Source organism: Alligator sinensis, unplaced genomic scaffold (genome assembly GCF_000455745.1).
Source record: "Alligator sinensis unplaced genomic scaffold, ASM45574v1 scaffold297_1, whole genome shotgun sequence".
Classification (NCBI taxonomy): domain Eukaryota; kingdom Metazoa; phylum Chordata; order Crocodylia; family Alligatoridae; genus Alligator; species Alligator sinensis.
Window position 1 is genome coordinate 157,891 of NW_005841848.1, and position 21,905 is coordinate 179,795.

Consider the following 21,905-nt stretch of genomic DNA (forward strand, 5'->3'; position numbering starts at 1 on the left):
TTTTTTTAAGTTGTTTTATGAATGTTTTCAAGTCTGGGTCCATTTCCACAGAGGTCACACTTGCCACTGGTTTTGATGCTTGGTTTTCCTGGACTGTAAGAACTTTTTCCTGAGCAATGGTGATGCCCTGTAACAGCTTGATCAATGCTAGGAATCAAATCTTTGCCCCAGAATTGCAAACGACACTGTGTTTACCCTTAACAAGTAGTCCAGAATTTTTCATTGGTTGAGTCTGGTTGCTTTATAGCACATGCCCCCTCAATATAAGGCAGTATGTCACAAAAGAGAGGGAAACACCTTACTCTTAGCTCCTGAATTGATTCTTAGCTCTTCATTCTTAGCAAACAGATCCTTGGCTCCTGAACTGTGTGATTAGGCTGCTCTAAGTTACTCAAGTAACTTAGAGCAGCCCCTTCAAACCAAAGATAGGGGACATGCATATCGGCCAGGCATACAGCCTGGCAGCATGTAGAGCAGCATCTGGCCAGTAAGTCTGTGGGATGGAAAGGGCATGGGGGAGGGGAGGGGCATGGGAGGCAGATTGAAGCCCCCACAATTAGGGAGGGTGTAGGGCTGGGCCAGGAGCAGGAGCTGCCCAGCCAGGGTGGTGAATGGGTCCCTGGGGCAGGTTGTGAGGCACAGCTACAGGCAGTTTGTGTGGATGGCACAGGTGGGTGGGGAGGGGGGCAGCTCCCCACCACTGTACAGACTCCTGGAGGAGGCATGGGGGGCATGTGGCTCCCAGTTTTGTATGCAGGGTGAGGGGCAGGCTGCCTGCTGTAGGCTCAGAGCCAGGGGCTGTGCCAGCCTTTTCCCAGAGGGGGGTTGGCCAGGGCTGTGCTTAAGGCAGGTGGGGGCAGTGTAGGCAGTGGTGGCACTGGGAAGGTGGACTATGGGGGTGGGTGACATCCACCCCAAAATTCTCTGTAGCCCCCACTCACAGTGCTGCCACCTGCCCCTGCCTTCCCTGAGTGCAGCCACAACCCAGTCCCCCCACTGGGAAGAGACTGATGCAGCCGCTGGCCCCAAGCCCACAGTGGGCAGCCCACTCTTGCCCCATGGACAAATCCAGGGGGCATATGTCCCCCATGCCTCCCCTGGGAATGTGTGCAGCAGCAGGGAACCACCCTCCATTCCCACACCCTCTGGATGAGTTGCCTGCAGCTCCACGCCAAGATCACCTCGGGGGCCCATTCACCATCCTGGCCGGGCAGCACCTGCCTCTGCTCCTCTCCCTCCCTTACTGTGGGGACCTCAATAAGTCTCCTTACTCCCCTTCCCTCCCCTACACCTCATCCCCCCACAGAGACTTACTGTCCAGATGCTGCTTTCCAAGCTGCGAAGCTCCATATTGGCTATCGAATCAGTATAGGCTGATATGGCTGGTTAATAATTGGCCATCAACCAAAAAAATTTTATTGGTGTACCCCTAATTTTTACCAATCCAAATCATTCCATAACAAGCAACTATCTGCAAAAAAACAGTATTCCAAATAGAGAAAAATGAAAATAGATACATATATGAAGGGAGTGATAAATACATTAGATACAAGAGGAATTGTATGCATTTAATAGTGTGGAGCTATTTCAGAAGATTTGATTATGGATCTAGATGAAGGGTTGTACAATGAACAGTGATGCAGTTAAGATCACACTTTACATTAGACAGGGAAATACTAGGTATTTTAAAAAGGAAAAGCTTCATTAGGACTGACCCTGTAAACTGCTGGAGTAGCTTCAACTCCAATCGACTTGAAAGGGAATTAAACTCTCTCTGAACCTCACAGATGCCAGTTTTAGACTATCAGAGAGAAATTAGATGTGATACAGGGCCTAATATTCAGTGAAGTATAATGGGACACTGAAAGAAAAACTAGTTGGGATTGCACTATGGGACACAATTATGTTAAACAGAAGAGGAGAGCAGATATTAGGGAAGATTTTAAACAGAATGCTAAGATAGGTATAAAGGAACACTTTGGTTTGCTTGGTAGTTGGCAATATACAGACATTCTTTATACATTTAATTGGGTAAAGTGTTAGAGTTTGAATGCAGAAGTTTGGATAATACGATGGCTTCAAGCACTCACAGCGGTAAAGGCTCTCTATATTTAGGATGACTGCCAGAGAGCAGTTTAGTGTTTAGTCATTCATTTAGAGTACATTTAACATTTGGCTTATAATCTGAAGAATCCCAGCCAAACCTGAAATACTATACTCTCAATGACTGATCGTCGTTCCTGTTACCTGCGGCACTTGGAGTCTCAATCAGCTGTTAGTGCTTCTCTTGTAGGATTATAAAGGAATTGCAAATTGCACAGACTAGGAAATGGGCTGTTACTTAAAGCTTACTGCTGTTTCATATGCTTTTCAATATTTTCTGTAAAAAAGTAGATGATGGTCTTTGGGGGGAAGGGTGGCAGAGGAATAGGAGCTGTTATATAACAATATAATAATAAATAACAACAGCAACATTAATCAGAGAATCCTAATTTTTTTAGTCATTCTACTATTCATAGGTAGCCAGTAGCCACTAATATTGATATAGCCAGAAGTACACTGCATATATACTTCATGTTTCTAGTCCATCATCTCATGCAGGATAAGCAAGTTCTCATAAAGCACCAGAAATGCACAAAATAAATCAAAGGATGGGCTTTTAGTTAAGTACTAGACTGGCTTTTGGGAAATCTGCTCTCAGCTATCTTACAGCTTTCCATCATGCTTTTTGAACAAGTCATTTAGACCCTGCAAAGAGAAAGAACAATACAACTTATTCATAGAATCAGATAAGGCAGCAGCAGGAAAAAATGAATATGCTCAGAAACATCCATGGACATAGGCCTTCATTAACTCAATGCATAAAAAAACTTCCCACATCCTGGAAGAGGGAAGCCAGAGCAGGCATTTGAAGACACAGAAGACATACTCAGGAAGGCAGAAGCTGGCAGCTTATCACCTCTGGTGACAGACAGCACTCCTCTTCTTCAGCTGTCCAGCTGGAAAACAGGCATGAAGCCCTGGCATCAGGCAAAAAGGTACCTGCTCCAGCAGCAGGAGAAGCCAAGCCATGAACCCCAAGGGGTGGGAAGATGGAGACCACTGCTTCCATGCTCATGAGCTTCCTCTTGACTGACACTTGCCTTGGGATGATTTAGTCAGGGATGATCCTGCCTTTAGCACAGGGACCTTTTACTTTCCTCTGATCCTATGTTCTTTTCTCCTAACTTTTGACTATCTGATCTATTTAACCTGTTCACTTTTGAGGGGTGGAGGTGCCACTTACAATGTATTTGCCCAACTCTGTTTTTCAGTAAAAATTGGGGCATCTATGTATTTTGGTCTTCTGTAGGACTGAAAGCGGCAATGGTGGATGGAAAACTTCAAGGACTGGAGCATGTCAGTAGGTGTAGAGGAAATATAGAATCATAGACAATTAGAGTTGGAAGGGACCTCAGAAGGTCATCTACTACAAAACCCTGCTCAAAGCAGGACCATCTCCAACTAGATTATTCCAGCCAGGGCTTTGTCAAGCTGGGCCTTAAAAACCTCCAAAGATGGAGATTCCACCACCTCTCTAGGTAACTTGTTCCAGAGCTTCAACACCCTCCTAGTGAGAAAGTTTTTCCTAATATCCAACCTAAATGTCCCTTGCCGCAACATGAGATCATTGCTCCTTGTTCTGTCATCTGCCATCACTGAGAACAGTCTAGGTCCATCCTTTTAAGAACCACGCTTCAGGTTGTTAAAGGCTCCTGTCAAATCCCCCCTCAGTCTTCCGTTCTGCAGACTACATAAGACCAGTTCTATCAGCCTCTCCTCAGAAGTCATGTGTCCCAACCCCCTAAACATTTTCATTGCCCTCTGCTGGACTCTCTCCAGTTTGTCCATATCCTTTCTGTAGTGGAGCGTACAAAACTGGGCACAGTACTCCAGATGTGGCCTCACCAGTGCAGAATAGAGGGGAATAATTACTTCCCTCGATCTACTTGCAACCAAGGTTTCCTCTAAGGTGTGCACATGTGTGGCCACACACAAGTAAAAATCTTGCCACGCACAAACTTTTTGAGGCTGCGCACCCACCCAGGGAGGAGCTGGGAGTGGAGTATGGTGGAGGCACTGGGGCCGGCGTGGGATACTTACCGAAGGTAAGCTCCTCACTCCAGGGCAGGCAGTGGCTCCTCCCCGAGGCGGGGCAGGGGCTGAGGCTGGGGGCTGGCATGGGCTTTGCTGGCTCCGGGAAACTACTCCGCACTCCCGCATCACCTCAGGGAGTGAGGAGGCACATGGCGTCAGGACTGGGGAGCGGAGCAGTTCCCCGGAGCCGATGGAGCCCTCAGAGCAGTTCCCAGCCCCTGTCCCCACCTCGCCATGCCTCTGGGAGTGAGGAAGCACATGGCATTGGGGCTGGAAAGCAGAGCAGTTCCATGGAGCCCATGCCAGCCCCCAGCCCCAGCCCTCAGCTAGGATGACATCTAGGATCACACTCGTGAACTGACCCCAAGTGCCAAAGGTTGGATACATCCATCCTCAATGAATACATCATCTACTAATGGAGGTAGTAAGAACCTATAATTAATGCTGATGAAGTGCTTGGAGATTCCAAAATAAAGATGCTAAAAACCTGCAAGTATTATTTCTATTATTTTTTGTTAGGGCAGAGAGGACCCTCTCACACCCCACTCCCCTCCCCAGACATTTTTCTCACACTCTTAAAAAGCTTCAAGACCAGATGAATTTTGTGCTGAAATAAAACACCAATAGAGTGCTTACTCAGCCCCCAATGCTAAGTTAGTGGCTCAACTGGTGACATTGTTATACAATAACATGAGAAGCACTGTGCAACTTAAAGGAAAGAAAGATAAATGTTAAATGTGCAACTGGAGATGAATTTGGAGCCTATGTAAAATATATATAAATTTGCATTTGTAAAAGGTATCTAACCAGAAAAGCTCTACTTTTCTGCACCATGTTTCAATGGCAAACAATATAATTACACTCTCCTTAGGGACACTTACTGACGGGCTGCGCTGAAAGGGAGAGGTGGGACCAAAGTGGCACACTCACAGACTGAAGTGGCGTGCTCATGGACCACTACTCCTTAGAGGAAATATTGCTTGCAATGCTCCTACTAACACACCCCAGTATGCTGTTAGCCTTCTTGGCAACAAGGGCACACTGTTGACTCATATCCAGCTTATTGCCCACTGTAAACCCCATGTCTTTTTCTGTAGAGCTGCTACTTAGCCAGTTGGTCCCAAGCCTGTAGTGATGAATGGGATTCTTCTGTCCTAAGTGCAGGACATTGTACTTGTCCTTGTTGAACCTCATGAGATTTCTTTTGGCCCACACTGCTGCAAGCCCTTAAACAATGCATGGAAATACATTTACGTTTTAGCATGGGATCCATTAAAAGCCAGCACACTGAGTCAGCAGACAATGCCAAGGAGAGGAGTTTGATTTAACCAAATACAGAAAAACCACTGGGGACATGAGTAGGGACCGGAGTAGTCCTCATGTCACTTTTGCTTTCTCCCCTTCAGGTTCTACCCATCTTCCCCACTTGGACGCACCATCAGTCATCTTCAGTAGGAGGGGCAGAAGACATTCTTAGCCCTACCTCACAATAGGCAGGGCACCATGACATTGTTTAGGAAGTAGGTAGGACATTGAATTAAGAGGTGGGAGGGACCTCTATCCTCTATTAAAGAGCTGGCCTGCTTGGTTTTACCTTCAATATACTCTTCCTATGCACTTTCCTAAGTGAAACAGAATCACTGAAGAACAACTATGTATAGAGGAGCTTCCTTCCTATTTCCATGCCAGCTATAAAAATCTGTGTAATGGCAAAAATGTGTCTTATATCTCCACATTTAGGTGCATAAGTAGCAATTAGGCTTCTTCAGATGAAATAGGATTGTACCTTAAGTTTCTAGAGAACTTCACTGTTGGAAATTTGACTGCTTAGGAAAATGGTACTACCCTGATTAGGCGGTACCTGAGTAGGTTTTATAAGAAACTAATTTGTGGACTAAGGCACTTAAAGTGCAGGTTATTCACCAAAGTCCTGTGGATCTAACCTTCAAGATCTACTCCCACTTCCCCATTTATAAAGATGTCCCCCACAATGGGGTAGGAGATTTTGCATTTTTTAATATTTGTAAAGTACTCTGAGATCCTTGAATAAAAAACATTATAGAAGCGTAAATTATTTATTTTGGTATAGCATGTACAAAAGGGAAGCAGACAAAGGGAATGTATTTTATTGAGCACTAAGAAGATTCTTTCACATTTCTGGAATGCCTGGATAAAATCTAAGATGAATGACAGAAAAAGCATTACTAAGTCCCCATGTAGATAAAACACTACTTTTCAGCCTGTACAGACAGCAAGTAAAGTTTCAGTTTTCTGTGTATTTATGCACCAAAAAAATCTCTCAACCACCTGAAAGAATATTTTGTGCTTGAAGAATTTTTGTATCTATAATATCACGCCAATAAAATAAACACATTTCTCACAGAAATTTTAACTTTTGATTAGAATAGAACTTAGTCCTGTGGCTAAGATACAGATATAGTAATAATGAACTTTAGAAAGCAGGAAGCAGTATCCATTAAAATGTTCATAGCTGATACCATCTCCCACCACAATCTTTGCCATTTATGTACATGATAATTAAAAGACTAGAGATTTTTAGTCTTGAAAAATTACTGTCAGCAATAATGTTAGTAAGTGGTTAGTGATACACAAATACAGTGTCAAAATCAGCAATATTATTAAATGATTAAGTTGGTATTATTATTATTACTATTATTATATCTCAATGCATAAAAAAGACAATCATATTTTTTCCACTGAAGACAGCGTTGAATTGTGAGCAAAGCTCAAAGGAAAAGTATATAGTAGTTTTGATATCATAGAGTGTTTGATTAAATCAAGGGATGATATCACAACCTCTAATTTCATTTTGAATCTGTACTTTTCTGACACATCTTGGTTACTAAATGAGAAATCAGTCTAGAGGACTTTGGTCCCATACAACTCAATGGAAGTTCTGCCTTTGGTTTCACTGGAGTGAGGTTTTACCCTAAAATTTTATCTAGAGAATTCAAGTGGCTATGGAAATGTTTATAAGTTCAAAAAAATTTTACCGTTGAACTAATTTAATTTTCTATTCTTGCTGGTGGAATACATTAGAAATACCTTATTTTAATTTCTGGCAAAGTAACTTGCAAATATTATAGTGTTATTGCCAGTAATTAGTTACACCTGTGCTTGTTATATCTTCCACACATTTAACATGACAAGATATAGATATACAACAGATATAGATAAGAGGTAGTTGACACAACTATACACATATATAAGAGCTGCCTGTCACTACCTTAAAAATAAATACATGACCAGTTATTTATTCTGTTAAAAATCCATTAATCTTCATTATAAAATATATACAGCAGTTATAATTCCAGCAATAATTACCAAAACAGAAGTCTAAGTCACAATGAAGACACAGGGAAAATGCATTAGTTATTGTGACAGGTCTCTATGAAGAAACACTTGACTAGTGTTTAAAAAGAAACATGAATGATGAAATTCATCTGGTCTAATGACCAGTTAGCATAGCAAATGAATGGACACATTAAAATACTTCGGAGGCAAATGCCAAATAAAAATTCATATGTTGTTTTTGGTTATCTATGAATTTTTACCATACTACTGGATCATACAGAACTGATGCTGTCAAAGCAGCCATCAAGGACAGAAGTAATTGGAACTGCTAGGTAAAAAGACAAGCCCCATTCAGGTATTCCCTGCCACTCCACCAGTCGTGACAGAAAAGCTCTACGAACTGCAGGTAGAGATTTAGAATGATGAATAGATGCTACACGGTTAGTAAGAAAGAAAAAAAAAACAACCTTGCAAATTTAGTTTTACTTTTCTGGAAAAAGAGATAAAGTGTTATCAAAGAAGGTTTGGAATGTGTGACTTTGAGCCTAGGCCCCAAAGATGACCACTGAAAAACAACAGATTTAGGTTTGCTTAATTTCTAGGGGAGAGAGGGTCTTTTTTTTGTATTTTTTTAATTACATATATGAGGTAGGACTAATTGATAGCCTCATTTCTCCAAAGAGTTTAAAAATAGTTTCTCAATTTGTTGTCTTCAAATATTTAAAGACCAATTCCCTTATTTGCCTTCACTTGTACCTGATATTGAAGTAAATATTGATTAGTTTGCCTGGCATTCTCCTGATAACCTTTTTGAAAACTGTTACAGTATTAACTTTCTCCATTCTCTTGACAGTGATGCCAAGCTATAAACCACTTTAAAAGCTAGATCCACAAAGGCTGCTTGGGCATGGCAAAGCCAGGCCTAACTCTAAAGTGATATCCACAACCTTGAATTAGGCTTGTGCCCCATGTGCATTGTATGGGAGACATTTAAGAATGGGTTCCACTGAGACAAGAAAGCCAAAGAGTTAAACGTGACCTGGCCAGTAGGGAATACTAAAGAGAAGAATTGGTCTTACACTTTTCTCAAGGAGTTTGTGTGTCTAATTCCAGGTTGGAGAAAGACACCTCCTTCTACTTAGTATTCATGGACATGAATCCTTTCCTAGTATCAGGCATCTAAGCCAGGTCAGTCTTTGCTCTAACAAAATACAGCCGAGAGAGAAGGTGGTCATCCAATATCCACTGGCTAGGACATGCATTTGAGGTGTGGGGGATTCAGGTTTAAATTTGCTCCTTTGCCTCATTTCGAGAAGCTGTTTAAACCCAGGCACCTTGTAGGAAAGTGCTCTAACCACTGGATAGTCTACTTCCATAGTGAAAACTCAGAGGCATCCACAGAGAGGGGGCAGTTAAGCAGAGGTTTGGTGTACCTAAATTTTAGGCTTAGTCATTATTAGGCACCTAAATAAATCACTAAGGATCCATTTCCTTTGTTTCTTCAGAACCAGTCTACTGGTTTCTTCACCTTATATCTTTTTAGTTTTAGTTTAGTTGATATGAATGGGCCTCTACCTGTTTTCACCCATCTAGATCTAATTACAGGGTCTGGCACTTAATTAATTTTCTACAAAAGTGGGTTCCTGAGACATTAAAGTATAATTCTGGTGAAAAATCCATTTTTAATGAAAGAGCCTATCAAGAGTCTGTTAGAGAATCAAATAAAACTCATACGCACTATGCATCCTAAAACAATCTTATTTAGTATATGATGTTCTAGACAGCTACAAAACCCTGCATGCAGCACACAGAATGACAGCAATCATCTTAACACCATATCCTTTCCCTTTGTGAGGTGAGCCATTAACTGCAAGCAAAAAGAAGAGAACTTTTCATTAAATAAATAGCTTTCATAGAGACTGAGGCTGAAGTTACTCTCTTATGTTCTGCTAAATCAATATGAGGCACTAGAATAAGTTACTTTTGGGGGATGGATGCTCACTACAAAAGGAGATAAACAAACAAACAGAAACAAAAAACATATTACATGGAAGATTTGGACATAGTTATATATTTGAGCTTTAGTGATTTCATAATTTATTTATGAGGATACACTTCTTATAAACAAAGTAGCACTAAATGCAAATACTTGCACTTGATTATATTACAAAAATATGGAGACTCTCACTATATTTCCAATGTGTTTATTTTACCACTGAGAGTTAATTTAAGAAAACTTCTAGGTTAGCTTAAGGAAGATTTACAGTGTCCATTAAATGGTTAATAATGAGCTTTCAGATCCCTAAAATAGCTGATGCTCTGTTTTCTCTATTCACCTGTGCTTCCCTAGACAACTAAAAGAAAAAAAAATCCTTCAACATCTGCTTCTGCAAAATAACTTTTGAGAGGTTTGGCCATAAAAGAATAGAAGTCAATGAGGTGCCAAATAGACACAACCATCTACTTGCATGCATCCAGTTACTGGATTGGTATCATTATTATATAGATCGTCTTCAATATTACATAACAAATAAGCACAGTGATTGCATTTTATGGGCTGGACTGGAAACATTTCTTAGTCCTTAATATTCATTCAGCCAGTAAGCAAACCCTTCACTGAGTTTCTGATCAAACCCTAAGAGGAATACAAAAATACCAATAGGATTTTTAACTGCACTGTTTCAAGACAGTATTTAATTAGATTAATTAAATAGAATTAGGCATTCCACTATCATGAATTATGGGCATTTCCCATTAAATTTATTTTAACTGTATCCTGGTCTGATAAGGATTTTATCTTCAGGTCCCAAATGCTGCTCTATAAATAAAAATTCACCTCTTTCATCAATTTAAACATGATTAACATGTCTTTATGTATAGTAGGTGCCCAATCAGCCAGTCAATATAACTCTTGAGGTTTTGCCCACCGTTAAAGTCACATATAGTCCAATGTTCACAATCAAAAGAAATAAGGATGAAAAAGGAAAAAGAAACAGTTAAATCGGAAGCCTTATTTTACAAAAAAATCCTTTATGAATTAGCATTGTGATGGACAGTGAGAAAATGCAAGATGAAAAAGTGGGCTGACAGCTGTTGCCAAAACACCTTAAACCTACTGAAATATTCCATGCAGGAACTCCTTTATATTACATGTTTGGAAGCATGGCAGCGGGTCAGGAAGTAGCCTAATAGTCTCACTTTGAGCCAGAGTCTGATAAAATTACTTTCACTGAACAGCATTAACCCTTGTGAGTAGTTGCACTCACATCAAACAAATTCTGTAGAAACAGTCTGAGGCCATGGTCATCTCTGCTGGTCTTTGACAACCCTTTCATATTTTCTCAGCACTGTGGAACAGTTTGTGTTGTCAGAACCTTCTTCTGGAGAGGAACCCACTGAAGCAGTGTAGACTTTTATTTTTTTTAAATAAGTTCTTTTTTAACAATAGGTATATTTCCAGCCTGCTCACATAGCTGATGACAGTCATTTAAAATATTCTGGGACTAGGTGTCTTGAAACAAGTGTTGATGTAAATGATATGATATGATATAGATTTTTAAAGTATGCTCACAGAATATTCATATTGAGAAGTCAAGCCCTCAAAAATTAGGAAATGTTAGAATTAAGGTTATCTGTCTAACCTTAATTCTTCCTCCTTGCATGTATGCATCTGTAATCTTTAATTACTTGATAGTAGGCTATTTTTCACTTCACAGGTCAGCAATAGAATCAAATATTATGAAAATGAAAAGAGCCTTTAAAAATATCACACTGCACATGTTGTTCAGTTTTAAACAGTTAAAGTGAGGGAAATGAAATATTCATATGATATGAAGCTTCCCAGGATGGAAATTAGGTTTTTCTTGCCAAAGGAAGCAAGCAACTTCTATAGAATATTTTGCTTGCCAGAAATATGGAATAAGCATTACCTGACTTTTTTTAATTGCCCTTTCATTTGATTTTTTACCAGGTTGAAGTGAAATGTGAACTGTAGCTTTAAGGCCTCTCCAGAATTAATAAGCTCCAGGTGTATTGCAACCACCTAATTGCTTCTGAAGCGGGGTGGGGGTAAGTGAATACTAGTCCAAAAGCCTGCTATTTCTAAGGCTGCTGACAGACGTTCCTTTAAATGCATGATGGGATCTGATCCCCAATCCCAAACAGTTGTGCCTCCTCCCATGACACGTGCATGGCAGGACATGCAATTTTGGGATCAGGGATCAGATACTAATAGCACTGTGCTTGTCAATGCACGGGGGAGTCCAGAATCCCGACAAAGACATGTTAACCATGTTTAAATTGATGAAAAAGGTGGAGATCATGTTCTCGGCCTCCTCCTGCACTTGCAAGTTGAAAGCCAGGTACCAGCAATCAGCTGATCATTGGCTGGCTCTGGGGACCCCCCAGGGCCAGTTCAGGTCCCAGTGAGGGACTTCATTGTATCATTAAAATGAAACTTTGTTAACAATAGTTTGAAGAACATACTTTACCAAGCCCTTGTAAATTCCAGTCCATTACAGGCAGCAAGCATCATAATACTTTTTTCTGATTACTCTCAACAATACTTACTTGGATAGGATGATGTTAAGTGTTAAAAGTGTATTAGAGTTTGATTGCAAAGCAACAGGCTCGAGAAATGAACTCTCCCTCCCACCCCAGTGTGCCACATTTAAATCAAGCCATACCCACCCCTTTGTCTTACTTGAAAAAGGATGGTCTTTGATTAAGACTGAGATTCCTGGCTCTTTCTCAAGTCTATTCATCCTGAATAGCCTTGAGCAAGTCACTTAATCTCTCTTTTTTTAAACCTTGTTTTTGGAAAAGGCAGGACTTTTGGTTCCAAAAAGTTCAACCTAACACAGACAGCTGACAGAAAATTAAGCACAAATAGTAAAGGTCTGGCAAATTTCTAGGGCCAGATGAGTAGTGCTTAGCCAGTCTGAGGGCTGGATCAGGTCTTCAAACCCAGGACCACTTCTTCCCTGCCCCAAACACCAGAATTGGAACATAGGTGACTGGCACCATGCCCTTCTGTCCACCACGTGCTGGAATTGGATCCTGGGTGGGAGCAGTGCCACCTCCTCCCACTGGAATTGGGTCCTGGGGGCCCAGCAGTGTCCCCTCCCAGACCTTCACACTGAGATTTAGCCCTGTGGATTGGCAGTGCCCCAATTCAGACCTGCATGCTGGGATTGGGCTCCAGATGTAGGGCCCAGGGCTCCTCATGAGTATAAAGATTGGGCAGCAGGAGAGCTGTGCCACTACTCTCCCACCACCCAATTTCTGGACCTGCAAGGAGCCCCCGGGTTGGATGACATGGTGCCATGACTGGAGGTTGAGTACTCTTCTTCTAAGCAACAGGAATCAAGTCTCACAACAAGAAGCATTAAGCAACCCTAACAATAAATGTAACAAGTTCTGTATTTCATGACATGTTTCTAGGGTGTAGTATTTATAAAAAGATAGCTGTGTGACATTTCTTCCCTACTCTTCCTCTTTAAATTATCAATTGAACCCCATTTTGATTTCTCACATATTTATCCTCAATCTATTTTTTTTTCTATGCTTCATTCTCCATTTATGGCTTCAAGATCTTTAAGACTTTCAGCAAACAAGAAAATGTTATCTGCAAACCTGGAGTGATTTCACTGCTCTAATATTTGTGCCATTTTCTTCTTATTTAAACTTTCTTCAGAACTTTTTCAAGCACAAGGTGAAGCATTTCAATGAGACAGTATCTCCTTATCTAACTGTGCTTCAACTTGATTTCTTCACTCTCCTTGTCAAGACAAGCTTAAACATTTCTGTCCTAATAACGTGTTTCTAGATTATTATATACAGCCCTTCTGCACCTTCCTCTGCTATAGCTCTCAACACTACTTCCATTTCCATCAAGTCAAAGGCCTGTTCATAATTCCAGGAAGGTATAAACAATGGCTTGTTGTTTCTGGCAGTCTCTCTCAAAAGGTAATTCATTGTTTGCAGGTGATTGGTAGTTGAGGCACTACTTCTAAATCCAACTACACTCTCAGCATGATTTAAATGTCATTAACATTCTTTTTTAAAATTTAAATGAAATGCTGGCTATAAAACCCAACCATCTGGCATTGCTATGTCCGGGTGGTGGGTGAGATGGTAAAAGAACACATTCAACCATTTTTGGCCCTTAAATGAGAAAAACCTTAGAACTACTATAATCAGTTGAGTGCAAATGTGTTTGCCAAAGAAATACTTTAGTAGTGGTGAGGTGAAAAAAAATCAATTAGTAAGCGGTCCAAATAAAACTGTTTTTGAAGGGCTGGATACCAAGATTTTTATGGGAAACTGTACCATACAGTATCATTCATACTGGTCTTAGGTGAGACACGCACTCGACACTGATCAAGTGCTATTACTGCTAAAATTCTAAACGGCTTTTCAGTAAATTTCTAAAGTAGCTACATTACATTATTTAATTAGTTTTACAACTGCAAGAATGGTGGACATGTCTGTCCTGGGGCTCCACATATGTATCTTTTGAAGTTCAGCACAAAACAAAACAACTCCAAACCAGAAAGTAACAAAACCACTGATAGCCAATCCTTTTCACTGTTCCACTGCACCAATAAGCACCATCCTGTGTTTCACCCCATATTCTTACAGCTTTAGAGAGAGATGAATCTTGCTGCATGACTGCCACCCAGTAGGTTCAGGTTATTTCAGACCAAGGCAAAAGAAAGATTCCGAGACACGAAGAACCCTCCTGAAGAACATCATCCCACCTTCATCTTCCTCTTTTGTTAGAAGTGGCTCCAGTTTAAACACCTCTGAAGCAACTTCAGCATGATGTAACAGGAAGAGACATCCTCATAGATAGGCAAATATCAAGCATTTTAAGATTTTGACCTATAAAATCCTTATTTTCAACTATTTTTTCTATCAACTAAAACCACAGCTCAGTTATATATTCCTCTTCAGTTTTAATTTAAAGGTCCACTATTTGTATCTCCCCATTAAATGCAAATTGCTATAATCAAACATCAGGGCTCCATACAACAAGGAACAAAGGTATAGATTATAGTCAGCATCAGAAAGATAATAGGCTATTTTGCACTTTGGGAAACCTGATACAGCTGCATTTTCCCAAACTGTAGATAACTATCATTGTCCCCAGCCTCTCCACTGCCCCAACCTTTTTTCTTCTTTTTTTTTTTTGTTAAATTTTGTGCCCCTTTCTCTAGCTTTTTAAACCCCTTATCATAATTGCATACAATAAGGATGCAGCAAGTCCCTACCAGTTGCGTGGTTCCCTAAATGCATCTAAAATTATACCATCTCAAATTAGTCATGAAGCTGTGATCATGCCAGGCAGGAGTCTTTTTAACTAGTCATCTCAGTTTACCAAGGTAGCTTAAGCCCTCCAGCAAATTATTCAAAATCTCATTGCCCTTCCACTCTGCCTGGGCTGTATTTAAATATAAGCAACTGAACTGAAGCAAAATGGTGTACCCAGTGGAGTGAGGCTATGAGTTTTGCAGAATTCACTACCCACATGTGTTACAGGCATTTTACAATATAATGGGTGAAACGTGTGTGCTACAATTCAACCTGCCCTGTCAGCTCTTCAGTCCTGCTGAACAGTGTCTGCTCCAATCATGAATCTTGTTACTACATGTCCTGTAGTTGGGAATGGCAAGAAGGTGAACTGTGTGACTGTGAAGCTAATGCTATTACACATATAATAATGGCCAGCCCATTTGCCAAGTTGGATGGTGTCATAGCCTATGTACAGTACATGAAGCAGGCTCAGAAGGTGCTTTACAGTGGTAAAAAATTGTGATAATTTCATTTTCAATCTGTGAGAGTGTCTGTATACAATCAGGGACTTCCAAAGGTTACAAGAGCGTAACTGAGAACAAAATCTGGTCTGTGCTGCACTATATATATATATTTGCCAGATTGTCAGATTCTAATTTCTCACAAGTTTTCCTGAAAGTTATTCTATTCTTTTTCCATTTCAAGATTTACACAGTTAAAATAGCCCTTGCTTTGATAAATTGGGTAGTTGTTGTAGTCATGATTAAAACAAAACACGTGTGCATGTGTGTGCGCGCACACAATTTCTGTAGAACAGATTCCATAATTTACATGAGTATCACAGTGATGGAAACTATACCTCTAAAATACAGTCCAGACACTTGGCCATTTTAGTACTATTCTTACCATTATATTGACATAAAAAGTATACAGGGAAATACATATCTTCAAAATCAAATTGGGCTGTTGTCCAGTTTACAGGTCTGACTACTAATTGTCTATTCGAATACTGGTTCTATAGTTATCCAATTAGGTAGTGCTAGGAAACACACATCAAACATTCTCATCCACATCTGTATATGACAGACAGAACTTCTGATAGTCAGTGAAGCACACGGAAAGTGGCTGATTAAATTCTTCCATCTGAATTTGTAGGCTGAAAATCTGATCTCAAGTTTTTCCACTCTCTAAAATCTGACAGTTCGACATCCACCCCCCCCCCCGCACTTCAACGGATTCTTAGCGTGATTTAGAATGACATGAGGCTGCATTTTTACTCTATGAAATATGTATTGTAGTTTGCTCTAAATGTTAAAGGAAGATTAGTTAGATTTCTTTATTAATAAGCACTCAAACCAAACAAAAATCAATGATTTCTGAGTATTTTGACCAAGTTAAAATTATGAGGGGTTGCTTCATCATAATGAATCTTTGCTTTAACAAAAGTTAATTTAATCATAATAATTAATACAACATCTTTCATATGTCTTGTTATAAAAATGCACACCCAGATCCTCTTATTGTTTTTTGGTTGGGGAAAACTGAGGGATCCTTTAAGAGGCTTAATACATGCAATGTGCTTTTACTTGATAAAAAACACAATATTTAAAACATTTCAGAGCAGAAAGCTCTTAATAAAATCTATTAGTAGTATTCACAAAATATTCAAAAAGTCAATTTATAAAACATTTACTTATATTTCCTGTGTGCAAATCATTTTGTACGGACTACAAGGATCAGAGAATGAAATGTCAGCAAATAACTTCCCAAATACAAGATACCCTTGTAGTTAAATATTTCATTTCTGCATGAGTGGTTGTGAACATCTATGGATTTACCAGCCTTTTGTAGCCTATATAGCAGGATAATACGCAAGTACCTTCTACAAGTGAAATTGAATTTTAAGATATTCAGATAAAGTGGGTCAGAATAGTATGGAATTATCAACAAACTTAAAACACTTCATGTCAATTTTTATTACATTGAGTAGAACAGAGCTCTCAAAAATGATATAATCTAACCTTTTCAATAATAAAAAAAGAATACTCCTCCTTTAAAAATCTGATCTCACAAGTATTTTTCTTTAGGGAAATACAGCTCATCTCAGAAATATCCCTCTCTTCTTCTCTCTGTCATTTATCATTGAATTCAACTGAATTTCTTTCACTGAGACTTTATAATTTCATCTCTAATACCCCCCACTAATCTCCCTCATGGTGGCCTTCAGCCAACAATATGTTCTTTACATTACAATACCCTCATTTATTCAATTCCCAAGAAACAGATTTATGAAAGGGTTAACCATTTGATTTTCAAAAGCTTGGTGTTCTGCTGAGTTACTAAATTTTATGTGCACTTATTACTCAGGTTAGGTTCAAGCCATTGCAGGACTAGCTCAGCATTCACCTAGCAGGAATATAAACCTCTGCAGGGAAAAATTAGACTATTAAATAATACTCTACACACCTGTATTTGTTCAGTATAAGCCATTTTGGTATACACTGAATAGTAAACCATTTTTCCTTATGACTTTTTGGGAAAGTAGGTTTCCACAGAAAGATCTTGCAAGTAAATCTAAATTAGAGCAATAAAGTTAGTCACTACCTCTGCCTCATTTACCAGATCCTATCTTCTTCTGCCCTGCAATATAAGATTGTACTATACTAACATTGTACTTTGTTTCAAAAGGTGAATAGATATCCCAACGAATTATTTCATCAGGCTGTGCAAAATTTCAATGGATGTTTCGTTTTGAAGGTGTTTTGACGCATTGCCATCTCAAAACGCCATTACCAAAATGAAACGCAAGGCTTTGAAACAGCTTCAAAACGAAATGAGAGCACTCAAAACATTTTAAAAACTTTGAAACGTTTCGAGGCCAGGCTTGCAGGGAAATACAAACTAATGAGAGGGAGGGGGAAGAGGGGGAAGGATTGCTCTGATATTGACTGTGTAGCTGGCCAGTGTCTGTCATCCTTCCCTGAGGTCCCTTCTGATCCCAGTGCTCTGGGGGAGGGACAGAGAAGGAGCATAAAAGCACTGTTTGAAATGAGCTTTGTCAGCTGCATTTTTGTCAGCCTACTGAGCTGTGTCCTCCAGCAGCATCAGAAGCATCAAGAAGGCTCTCACTTCCTACTTGCTAGTCTGTTCCTAGCAAGTGGGATCCAATCCTTTCTGAAAAACCCTAATACCCTTTCCTAATCCATTCCTTTCAATTTATTCCGTCCCCAAATTTTCTTTTTGCTTTTGTTATTCTCTGTAATTCTTTCTCCACATAAAAGAAATCTGTGTTTTCCCTGACAGTCTGCATTGACTGTGCAGGAAAGCACAACATATATTACATAAATACTGACATTACATTACAGAAACACACACAGATTTTCCAGCACACCAAACATGAAGTGTGCTGGAAAGGCAGATGTCCACTCTTCTGGATGGAGCAGAAGAGGGGGTAGAGGGAGAGCTCTAAGTTCCACCCCTCCACCCAAAACTTAGCCTCTTTCCAACAACTAGCAGCTATTGCGCTTTTGCTGCTAGTGGCACCAAGGAGATGGGAGTAGTGTCTACATCCCCTCCAATAACACCTGCCATAATAACAGCAACCCCAAGCACCACCACCGTGACAACAACAAGCATCACCAGCATTACAGTCTCCTCCACCTCAATGTGAATTTCCAGCCTGAGCCTTCCAGTGCCAGAGGAAGAGCTGGATCTGGATCTGAGTGCTATAGCAAAGGAAATTCTGGGGGAGGAGGGGGAATCATCTCCACACCCCTCAAGTTTCCCCTAAAGCCAGGTCTCCTTCCCCAGAAGGCACTTCTGAGGTGGTTGAGTAGAGGTTGTGGAGGCAAGTGGCTCAGCTGAGTCTGCTTCTCCTGTTGCTGTGCCTCTGCCTGCTGAGGAGAGGGAAAAGGCCACGTCTTCATACACATCTGCCCCCCAGAAGTGAGGGGGTAGTGTGGTCTGGGATCATTTTAAGCTGGCAGATGATCCTACATATGCTACCTGCCTGCACTGCCAAGCCAAAACCAGCTGGGGCAAGGGAATGAAACACATGAGAACAATGGGGATGCTGATGCATCTCCATAAGCACCACCCACTTGCCCTTGCTCCTCCTCAGCCCGGCACCAGTGGGAGCATGCCCCAAAAGAAGTTCCCCCCTGGCTGCAAAGCCCCCATCCCCCCCAAAGCAGAGGCAGGCCACCCTGGACCAGTGGGGGAAAGGTGGGCACACAGGGGGGGTGTTCCCAAGGTAAGCAAGGTCACCCAGGGCATTGGGGAGATGCTGGCTCAGGATGGCAAACCATGCTCCTTTGTTGAGTGGCCAGGGTTCAGGCAGCTCATGGCCCCATCGTACAAAGTGCCCACATGCACCACCTCTAGCAGGACAGTGGTGCCCTCCCTGTATGAGGCCTTCAGGGAGACTTGAGGGAGGAACTGTGCAAAGCAGGTCAGCAAGTGGCCTTACACTTCACCTCGAACATCTGGAGCAGCTGGGGTGGAGATCACGCTTACCTCTCCCTCATAGGGTATGGGTACAACCACTCAGGCCGTTGGTAGGCTCTCCTTCAAGCCAAGGTGATGGATGAGTCCTACATGGCAGCAGAGATCATGGGGGCCATGAACTGCATCATTCAGGGGTGGCTTATTGGGCAAGGTGAGCTCACCCATGAGTTCATGGTCATTGACAATGGGGCCAGTATAGTCAAGGCTGCCCGTGATGCCAACTTTGTTGGCATCCGCTGTGTGGCACGCAAGCTGCACCTCATAGTGAAGGACACCTTGGAGGAGGACAGGGCTGCCAGGGAGGGTGCCATCACAACCAGCCACCTGATTTCAAAATGCAGGAAGGTGGTGGGCTACTTCCACCACAGCATCAAGGGGGGCAAGATGCTGCAGGTCAAATAGGCAGAGATGAGGATCCCACAACACAAAATCATGCAGGAGGTGGAGAATCGGTGGAACTCTACATAATTGATGTTCAAAAGGCTGGTGGAGCAACAGAAGGCCTTCCATTAGATGGCCTTGAATGGAGAGATTGGGATAAGTGACCCACTTAACAAAGCGGGGTAGGATACCATCTCCCAGATCATGGTCGTCCTCAAGCTCTTCCTTGAGGGCACTGAAAGCCTCAGCAGTGGTTATGCCCTCCTGAGTCAGGTGATCCCTTTAGCAAGGGAACTTGAAAATGAAATGCACAAGTTCCAGGGGATTGATGTTCCTGGCTTGGGCAAGCCGCTGTCACCAGAGGTGCAGGCACTGGTGAAGTGGCTGAAGGAGGGCATGAAGAAATGCCTAGATCCATTGCAGTCTAGTATGGTCCATGTGCTGATGACTATGTGTGACCCAAGGGTGAAGGGGAGCATATGCAGCAGCAAAACTCTGGAGCACTGGATAGAGGTCCTGGTGAACAGAATCTGGGAAACAGAAGGGCACAGGTGGGGGGGGGGGACATGGAAGAGGGGGATCCACTGTCCTGTGCCAGCATGCCATCCACTAGCTAGTCTCCTCCTCCACCACAGGTGCTGCCAATGTAGGCCAAGGTCATGGCTTCCATGGTGGGATCCAGAGGCACCAGACTCCACCATCAAGCAGGGAGCATGCAGGCCTTGGTGGCTGCCTATCTCACTGAGGATGTGGAGCCGCTGCTGTGCGACCCCTTGGCCTACTGGGCAAGCCGCAGTCAGATGTGGCAGGATCTGGCTATGGTTGCCCAGGAACACCTGTCCTGTCCACCAACCAGCGTTCTGAGTGAGCAGGTGTTCAGCATTGCTGGGGATGTTGTGACACCCCACCACACCTCTTTGGATCCTGGTTCAGTGGAGTAGCTGGTGTTCCTCAAGGTGACCTTCCCGCTGCTCGGGTTCCCTGAGTTCCAGGTGCAGATGGAGTGAGTGCCACTCTTCTCACTCCATCCTCATCTATTTCCTTTTGGCTTCTGGTTTCTGAACCACTTAATGCCCTGCTGTCAGAGCTGGAGGTGGCACTCACTGCTGGCATGCAGTGCAGGCAAGAAAGTTAGCAAGTGAAAATGGAAATGGAGGTACCTGGGGGTGAGGGACAGGCTGGGGTCAGGGAGGAAGGGGGGTGTAGCGGGTAAAAGTGGAGAGAGACTTAGGGAATCAGATGTCCAGAAGGCTGTAGTGTGTCATAATTCCAATGTCTGTATTGAATCCATGGGTGTGTCCACATGTGCAAGCTCATGCGTTTCCAGCACCTCAAATAGAAGCAGTACAAATTTGAGCTATGGCTTTTTGCCTCAGCGCACGTGCTTGGACATGCACTTTGTTGTGGAGCAAATTGTGCCACTTGGGGCAAAATAATCCTGCCTGGCTCCTCCCAGATCTGCAGCCAGGGGGAGCTAGAACACAGGGCCTGCATCTGTGCTGTCCCCAGCAGTATAAAAGGCTGTCCTGTCCTGGCCCCATCAGTACAAATAAGTGTCCCAGCAAGTACCTCAGGGCTACTCGCTCTCAGGAGCTTCTGGGGCCCAGCCAATTGGTACCCAGGGACACTACCCCTTGTGCCAGCTGCACTGCTGAAGCAGCCCTGAGAGTTCCCTGCACCCTCTACCCACTGCAGCAGTCTAGCAGTGGGGGCTGCTGCCTGGCTGAGACCTGCTGTGCAGCTGCCAGACCCAGATGAGAACTGCACAGCCAGAGAGGCATCTGCCCCTCTGGGCCAGCTGCCAGTGGGCTGTGGCTGCAGGATTGGCCTTTGTGGCTGCAGGGTTGGCCACTACTGCCATGTGTGCCCCTGCCTGGCCATCTGGGCAGCTATCACCCAGAAGATGTTCCGGGTGTGGTGGCCTGCTTTGAACTGTCAAAGTATGTCCTCCTGGCCCCCTCCTGGCCCCATTTGGCCAGGAGGTCAGCCACCTTCAGCTGGGTCCAATATGCTAGCTCTGAGCAGGCAGGGTCCTGCCACTGGCCTCCCTAGCAGGAATTCTGGTGTTCCCTCTTGGAAAACTGAAAAGTCCCTGATAAAAAAATCCCAAAGTCACTCTGTAAAATACCCTGAAATCCATGTTTCTCCACAATTAAAACAAAAGACCACTATATATAGAGAGAGAGTGAGAGACAGAGAGACAGCAATCAGTTGGGTATGTTTTATTGATATATCTACAGTATTAAAGCAAGTTGGACACCTAGCAGTGT